The 9,313-nt window shown below is 34.9% G+C and overlaps 1 long non-coding RNA gene across 5 annotated transcripts; it reads left to right on the top strand.

Moving 5' to 3' along the window:
* The first annotated feature begins 744 nt into the window (after nucleotides 1–744).
* Nucleotides 745–4,454, top strand: LOC104109338 (uncharacterized). 5 transcript variants are annotated; one of them, XR_689211.4, is made up of 3 exons: nucleotides 905–2,525; nucleotides 2,874–3,279; nucleotides 4,269–4,454. It is a non-coding gene; the product is annotated as an uncharacterized lncRNA (long non-coding RNA). The 5 variants fall into 5 exon arrangements; XR_689210.4 differs by having other exon boundaries at nucleotides 907–3,064; nucleotides 3,226–3,279; XR_689209.4 differs by having other exon boundaries at nucleotides 907–2,361; nucleotides 2,452–3,279.
* Nucleotides 4,455–9,313: the final 4,859 nt, after the last annotated feature.

The following is a 9,313-nucleotide window of genomic DNA, read 5'->3' on the forward strand; positions in this document are numbered from 1 at the left end:
TCGAGGCTATTAGTGCACTCTTGTAGAGCTTATGAATCGGTTCCACCAGGTTTTGGGGAGTTATTGACAGTTACTACTGAGTTTTATTATGATAGTTTAATGGTTTAATTTGATGTTTAAGTTATTATTTCTGCTATTTCTCAATGTATGTTAGGTTTACCCGGTCTTTTACGATATCCTAAGGTGAGAAATTGGGGTCGTGATAGGTCATCTCTTGGATTTCATTCCATAATCATTACTTCTCCGATCTTTCTCATAAAAAACCTTCTCATTTGAAAAGATAAAACTAATATTGGGTCATGAAATGGAGGACATTCAAGGCTAAACATTGAAGCTTTCGATCTGCGACTCTGCGTAAGTCTTGGTCATGGACGGTATCTCATTCGAGCTCCCTTCGTGCAAGATTTCTTTTTTCCATTTAATTAAACTGAAAATGGCAGAAGTTTTAAAAAGTAACAAACAAAGCAAAAACAAATATGTTTTACTATAAAAATAGAAAGAAAAATGACGTGGAAAAATAAGTATTGTGTGTGAGATGCACAACCCGACGTTAGATCTAGTATTAGTCTTTTAGGGTGATACTAATACTACTTTGAATTAGTTTAGGGGGTAAATAGACCTTTGTAATGTTAAAGTATGTAGTTGAGAAGATGACACAAGTTGAAGGGGAAACATATATACTATCCCTTTGATCCACTAAAAGAAACCAGACTTAATTGCGCCAATATTTAGTGGCGACTTGATTTGTTGCAACAAAAGCTAGACTTATTGTGGCGACTATAATGGTCGCTACAGAAGGTAAACATTTAGTGGCGAGTTTTCTTAGGTCGCTTCTAATACGTTCAGCTAAATACTAAATTTCTTATTCCCGCTAAGACCAAAATTCTGGCTTCAAAGTTTTGTAGCGACTTTTATACGGTTGCCTCTGAAGGTTTTTATGTGGCGAATCAGTGGCCGCTAACACTAATTAAAAGTATATAAAAAAATCCACTCCTATTATTAAATGAAAAAAAATCACAGATTGGTGTAGGTCTTCTTCTCCTTGCTCGTTGCTCTCTAAAACTTTTCCCACTCAATTTCCTCTCTTATCAAATCTCTCGAATCTAACTGCTCAAATCACAAATTGTGACCCATCTGATAGCAAAGCAAAAGCCCTAATCAAAAAATGTGACTCCATCAGGTATGTGCTCTAATCTTAAACTCAAATTCCTTTTCGGTGGTATATACAGTTAGCGAGAATGATAATTTCAACGATTTCACATAGGATTTTCACAGACTTCACCTATAATTTCTCTGACCCAGTTGAAAAACTATAGGAACGAAAAGAAATTCATACAATAACAATCCATGGTGAGGAGTCAGCGGGGATTTTGGGTTTTCAGTCTGATGCTCAACTTTTCTCGGCCTCCGAAAAAAATTAGTAAACTATTTTTTGATCCGCTGTCTTGATAACACTCTCCAATCTCTCCCTATCTCTTTCTCTAGCAAAATCGAGTAGTAATTCTGTATTAATCATAAAAGTTGGGTTGTTCTTTTCTTGCTAGCAGAAGCACGAACATTCGTAGTTTTTGGGTTTTTTTTTTTTTTTTTTTTTTTAGGGTTATTGTTGTTTCAGTTTGTTCTGTTAGTAGAGAAAGGAACTAAGAGTATTTGTATTGGCGGAAAGAGGAGGAATAAAAGTTCAGGTAGTGATTGAGAGAACATTGAAGGAAATATCAAATGGTAATTTTGTTCTTGACATGAAGAATAAATGTGGTGTTGGAGGTATTGAGGTTATGTTTTTAGAAGATAGAGCTACTGAAGATTAGCCTATCACCCCATGAACCTTTTCTGTTGCCAGGTAATCCAAACTATTTGTTGACTAATTCTTTGATTGTCTAGCTTTTGCTTAACGTTGCTATGGACTGTGTTAACTTTTCCTGCTATACCCCAAAAGAATATGATAGTGCTTCATATTTAATTGTGCAATATTTAGTTATCTATAAACTAAAATAGTGGGATGTAATGTGTAGTTGAAAATAGTGTTATTATCCTCTTTTTTCTTTAGATTAAGTTCTATTCAGTTAGTTTCCTGCTCCAGGAGAACCATTTAGTTATCATTGATTTATGCAGCTGGATTTATTAATTAATGGGTGTTTGGTTATGAAAATAATTGATTTAGTTTATGTGAAGTTGTCAACTATTAGTCCTTCTTGACAGTCATCTTTATAGAGTTGTGTTGATATAACTTTTTATGGGATTCACACTACAACAAAGGACTTGCCTTCCCTGTGGTGGAGAGAGATGCTATCACGCGACCTTCTACCTCATAATTCTTCAGGTCAAGAACTTGCCTTCTCTGTTTCAAGCCAAGAACTTCAGGTCATTTCATAATTCTTGACTTATAACCTTGAGTTCGTTCTTCCATTTCCACTCATAATAAGACTGGTAATATTTTCTGTCAAATATCAGGAGAAGAAATTAATGCACAATTTCTTTCAATATTAAGTTTCCTCGTAAGGATACATGGCTATGTGGTTCTTCAGGTAGTCTTACCTCTCACTATAGCAGTGAAAATTTCACATCATGTTCATTATATGAACTTAAATGGAGTTGGTATGAGGTTAGAGATAGCATGGTTATATTGTCCATCACGTTAATGGAATTACCTTGTAGCATGGCTATATGGTCATATATGTTTAATTTTCTCGTTCTCCTTTTTATTTTATCATGTTTTTTCCTTTTTGTGCCCTCTAGAACAAATGATTTAAGCTCCCATTTTTGTCAATTGTACATTTAAAATCCTTTTACAGTAAGTCTAAGGGAATACAATTCCATTAAAATATTACTTGACTATTCTATGTTATTTCATGATGAGTCTACTTTGTCACCAGACCAATGGGTGATTTTATGTCTATGCTGCTAAAATTCTGCTGATAACGTATTATTCCAATGCTCGGGAAAGAAATAAAAAGTTATCTTACAAGTTTCTTATCGATTATTCCATGTGCTGGAACTTTTTATCCAAGTCATTATTGTTACTGATGGAGAGCGAATATTACGACGTGGTAATCTTGGTTGTCAGGTAAATCTTTTAAATTCTACTAGCTATTAGATTTGTTTTCTAATAGTGTGTTATTTGAACAATTGGATGGAACTAATTAGAGAGACAATACTGACTATCTCTTACTTTACTTGTACACGGTACCATGTTGATAACATACTTGACCGAAAGTTCCAATGTAGTTTCAGGGAATTATTATAGTGCTCTTGGAGGTGTTCGTCCCTCATCCTGATTATGTTAGTATTACTAGCATTACCATTTATGTGTTTTCTTTTTTATTTTCATTCTTACTGTTATTACTAATCTCATACATTCTCTTTTTGAACAAAAGTATCGATAAGAGGCTCAACTTTTTTTCCATTTCCCTTCTCTGCTATCTCTTTCTTGGTCTTTAGATTTTATGCTATATTCCTAATTAAATCGGGGTAGTCTCTCATCTATCTCTTTCTCGGTCTTCAAGTTCTCATTTTTTTAGCAACTTTTTGGTACCTTAATCATCACAGTAATTTTTTGTTGATTAGCTTATTGATCTTAATAGAGTTGGGATCGGCTGTGTTTATTTACTTTGACAAAAAGCTAAAAAGAGGTGAATGTTACGCCAACTGATAATTGTAGTACCAGTTGATTCATTTGTGTGTGGCCTTTAATAGATTATTTGGAGTTTTGCTGAATTGAGCTAAGAATTTTCCAGAATAAAGTTTATTGTTCAATCTAAAATCAATCTCCAGATAATAGGAGTCCCCATCAGTTATTTGTTTAATGCTCTTTCATTTCCCCCATTTTGATGGAAACTCTTGGCTCTGTTTCGAACCAGTTATAATTTTCATTATGTCTATTTGTATTGTCGATTCTGTTTTGCACTTTTTTTTTTATGATCATATTTAGTAATTTATAAACTTTATGCATAATTAAATAAGTTTATTGACACTTGAAGCTTCAACCTAGGAAACTATATTGAGTTTTCTTTAAATTCTCATGCTTGTGGTATTTGAGTTTGGTTTTCTAGCTGCTCCACTTTGACCCACTTGGGCAGTTTGATAGTTTCAAATTTCTGAGCTTAGTTCGCTTGGCAAAACTATTTTGTACAACTTTCCTTGGTCAAACTTTTCCTTTGCTTTTTTAAATGCGTTTTGCAATCTTTTACTCCAATGTATTGGCCATCCTTTTTTACTATTAACATTGAGAATTGTCAAAGTGATCTCTTGTTTGTTTTTCTTAATAACAGGGGTGAGGCTCTTAATCAATCACAATTGTTGTCGACCATGGAGGAGTTTGAAGGCCCTAAATCATAGTTATTATTTTTCTTATCATATGTATCTGAATACAATGACAATGAACGATGAAGTATTGTGTAATACAAATTAATTGATATTTTGGTAATGGAAGTATATATAATATTCAGTTTGAGAAATACTTTTGGTATTTGTCGAATACTATTGGATGCTTTTAATATTGATTGTACAATGGTAGAAACATACCTATATATTAATTTTGTAAATTAGGCCGCCACAGAAAATGATAGGATTTTGGAAAATATAATTATTGAAAAAATGGGTTTTAGTGGCGACAAAACTGTCATAAATAACTATTAGTTATTGTGGCGACCAGGGTTGCCACTAAACCTTAGGATATTGTGGCGATAAGAGTTGCCACTGAAGATGTAAGGAACCCTTTTGCAACGTAACATGTATGTTTTTTGCGACGAGTATAGTCGCCACAAATGTGTTTTATTAGTGGCGACCCGGAGGGGTCGTCACAATAAACATTCAGTAACGCAGTTACTTGCGGCAGCCTTAAGATCGCTACTAAAAATATCTAGCGGCGACATTTTGTGCTCTTGTAGCGACAATAGTCGCCAGAAAAGGTCTGATTTCTTATAGTGATCTAAGGACAGAAAAAGAAAATTCTTCATAGATGTCTTCGTTATACAGCAATTCACCTACTAATATCTTTCTGATCGTTACATCCAATGATTCCTCGACTTCTAGTCTACTCACATGCTTTATTTTTATAACTACAGTCATGTGGACTTATTCTTGCACAACGGATAAGGAGCGCAATACACTTGTTTCACATTTTGTGTAATGATAAATGGATCATAGAGTGGATACTCTCTTGTCTACTTAATTTTAACTATTTTGTACTGCGGGTGTACCTTCGTATTTCTATTAAGTGTTAGATCATACCACTTTCACCGAAAGATTACCAACTTTTTCTTTGGTCAATAACATTGTACTCGAATTCTAAAATCTCTTGAGCACAACATAATAATCATCAACATCGCCCTTACCTTCCACCCACAACCCATTATTATTGGTTTTTCTGCCTTTATACCATTCTTTTATATGAAACTTGTACCCATTGACATAATACTTAGACATCTTTCTAACTCCAGGATCAAGTCCCGGAGTTTTATCATGCAAAAACATGTCAATTACGCCATTAACTGGATTATGAACTTGTATAGAATTAGAGAAAATTTAGAATTTTAAAAATATATGTAATTGATTTTTAAATAATAAAAATCATGTTAAATATTAAGTAACACTTACAAATTCTCTAAACCACTCTAAAAGCCTAGGATAAACAATATCGTGGCCATATGTACCCACAAAGTAACTGTTTGATAAAATAGCAAGTTTCATTAGTTAAATCAATGGAAGATCTTGTATGGAACCCGATAATATAAGTATGTACTTACCTATAATAAGGTAGGACCTCGGGGAAACTTAATATTACATATGTTGTAGATGACTTTAGCCCCATCTCAGTTAAAATTATCTTTGGACTATGTTTTGAACCTGCTTTACCTAGTTGATTGAATATGGAAAAAGATTGGTGTCAAAGGATTGGTACTCCTTTATCGTCATGCCGATTGGGTCTATTTCTCAAACATGACATATCATGTTGAAATTAATATGAATAGAAATAAGTTCTTTTAGCTAGATATACCTCACATGTGGATCCCTCAATTCACAATCTATTTTTCAAGGTCTTCTTATATTTGCCAATAGTCTTGCATAGTATAACTTTTAGATGAAATAATATTTAATTAAAACATATAAAGGTCAAATGATTAAAATTAATTAACTCTAAAAGGGATATATCTATCTACATTGAACTGGCCCTACAAGTCGTGCCTTTTACGCTAGGTGAATTGGAAGATGTTCTATTGCATCAAAACAAACTAGGAGGGAAAATCTTTGCTAACTTGTTTAAAGTTAAGAAAACGTTACTCATCATGTAAGTTAGGTTATCCACCCTTAATATACTAGAACACAACTCGAAAAATAAGCGTATCTCAGTAATGGGTTTGCATATTCTATCAGGCAAGGCACTGAACGCAATAAGCATCAAAGATTCCATGAAATTGTGACAATCATGGCTTTTCATAGACATCATCTTCCATTTCATGTCAACACACCTATATAATTTTGACGCATATCCATCCGGCATAGTCAAATTCTTAACCTAATGAAAAATATCTCTTCTCTCATCCAAAGTGAATGTGTAACTGGCTTTTGGGCTTCTGAATCTTGTTGCTCGAGTATGTCAGGTACAACTCACATCACCTATAATATTCCTTTAGAGATAGTATATCGCAGACCTCCATTGCATGGGCTGAAGTATCTCTGAAACGGATGAATTTTGAGATAGATTGAGATTATATGGATATTCTATTACAGGGTTTAAGGTTCGGAGCACTCGAATTCATAAATCAGTATTGCAATTCAGATCAATTTCATTTCAATGTTTGGGAATTGCCGTCAGTGAAGGAAGATTGTTTATGACAAATGATTGATTAAAATGGCCCCATAATAGGCTGGTCTTAGCCGAATGTCTCTAAATTTAGCAGTATTTAAAAAAAACTGGCCTTGCATACAGTTATTGCTCCTTAGCGTTTTTCTATTGGATCGGTAGAGTTTATGCTAGATTTATTCTACCTATCTGTTAAGTTGTTCATCAAAGTCTACCCGGTTGGCATGAATTTGCTCTTCAAGGATTCTCTACCAGATTGGTAGAGTTTAAGCTATACTTATTTTATCGATCTGCTAAGTTGTTCATCAAAGTCTACCTAATTGGCAAGAAAAAAAATTGTATTATTTTAACAAAGTGTTCTTCTAAGTTGCAACTTCAATTTCGATCAAACCACCCCAAATCTGATGATCTCAAATTTGAAACAAAGCTTCCAAATAATAACACAAACAATCCTCAATCACCAATTAAGTCAAATAATACCAAATCAAAAAATACCTACTTTGTCTTCTTCAACACTTTCTAAGGTCCAACAATAGAGTTTTGAGCTTTTTACAATAAATTACTAAATTGATATTTGAACTAAAACTTTAAGCATAAGTTATCAACATACAAATGATTTTTACAATAATAGATCATTAATCTTCTACTTTCCACCACCAAACAAGAATTTCAAACTTTAAATATCGAAGAACTATGATATTCAAGTGTAAAAGGATGTCGATCTTTTCAAAATAAATAGAATAGAGGGAGTAGATAAAAGGTAATACTACCAGCGCTCGAGTTATGACTTCTATCCACTAGATATCTGAGTTTAAAGTGGCGCATATGCATCTATACCCAGTTTTGGGATCACCATTGAACTTATACTCACTTTGCATAAAAAACTGCAAGTCTACTCACTTTTCGGATAACTTCAGATACAGGCCCGAAGTAGCAAAATTTTATGTCTGAAGTTTGAACTTCAAAATTTTTTGCCTGAAGTGTGGCCTTATTCAAAGAAAAACTACAGATAATTTTGCATGAATTTTGGCCTGACTTGCAAAGGCAATCAGGCAAACTCTAGTTCATAGTGCAAGGCAACTTCAGTTCATAGTGCAAACTTTAAACAAATTAGCAAAGCTCTCGCGTCAATTCTCAACAAGGACGAACTATTGGAAGCTTATTTAATACAACAAGTCTGAAGTTTGAACTTCAAAAATTTTAACCTGAAGTGTGGCCTTTTCAAAGCAAAACTTCAAGTATTTTCTCCTGAAGTTTGGCCTGACTTGCAAAGGCAATCGAAAAAACTTCACTTCATAGTGCAAACTTGTAATGACCCGACCGGTCATTTTGCGTATTGTAGCATGTTCTGCTTTTTATCATTTCTTCTATGTTTATTTATGGTTATGTAACTTGTCGGGGTGGTTGAATTGGTTTCGGGGAGGTTTTGGTGTGAATTGAGACACATCCCAAGGTTGAAAGCTTAAGTTTGAAGATTTGACTGAAGTTTGACTTTTGAATAGACTACTCCGGAATGGAGTTTTGATGGTTCCGATAGTTTTGTATGATAATTTTGGACTTAAGCGTATATCCGGATGTTAATTTGGAGGTCCGGATGATGATTTGGAGGTCCGTAGGTCGATTTGGTACTTTTTGGCAAAAGTTGGAAAGTTGAAGGTTTGGAAGGTTGGTAGGTTTGACTAAGGGTTGACGTTATTCATATCGAGCTCGGATTGTGATTTCTGGAGTTGGTACAGGTCTATTGTGTCATTTGGGACTTGCATGAAAAATTTGAGCTCATTCGGAGTTGGTTTGATATGATTCGGTGTTAGTTTTAGTAGTTGAATGTTCATTGGTTATGCTTGAATTGTGGTGCGATTCGTAAATTTGATATTGTTTGATGTTATTTAAGGCCTCCAGTAGGTTCGTGTTGTGTTTTGGAACTTGATGCTATGTTCGGATGGGGTCCCGGGAGGCTCGGGTGTGATTCGGATTGAGTACAGATTCATTTTTGGACTAGGAGGATTTTGAGGCCTATTGAAGTCTGGTGCATCCGCACCTGCTCAATTTGGGCTGTAGAAGCAAGGATGGACTTGGGAAGCTGGGTCCACAAGTGCCGAAGACCTTGCGCAGGTGCGCGACCGCAGATGTGGATTTCTTTCGCGGAAGCGGAGTTTGGTTGAGTATTGAGGGACCGCAGGTGCGGTGTTATTGTGCAGAAGCGGACGCGCAAATGCGCCCTTGTGTCCGTAGAAGCGGAAGCGCATATGCGCTCTATGTCTACAGAAGCGGAAATTTGCTGAGCCTTAGTGAAGCCGCATCTGCGATAGTTTTTCGAAGATGCGGAGTCGCAGAAGCAACCATTTGTCCGCAGGTGCGGAAATCACTTGGCAGAAAAGGATGGAATCGAGGGTTTTATTTTATTTTCCATATTTTGAATTAGAGAGCTCGGTTTTGGGCGATTTTGGTGTGGATTTTAAGGATTGGATCGGGGTAAGTATTTTTTACTAGGATTCATTTAATATCCATGGT

This window comes from Nicotiana tomentosiformis, chromosome 11 (assembly GCF_000390325.3).
Source record: "Nicotiana tomentosiformis chromosome 11, ASM39032v3, whole genome shotgun sequence".
In the NCBI taxonomy this organism is placed as follows: domain Eukaryota; kingdom Viridiplantae; phylum Streptophyta; class Magnoliopsida; order Solanales; family Solanaceae; genus Nicotiana; species Nicotiana tomentosiformis.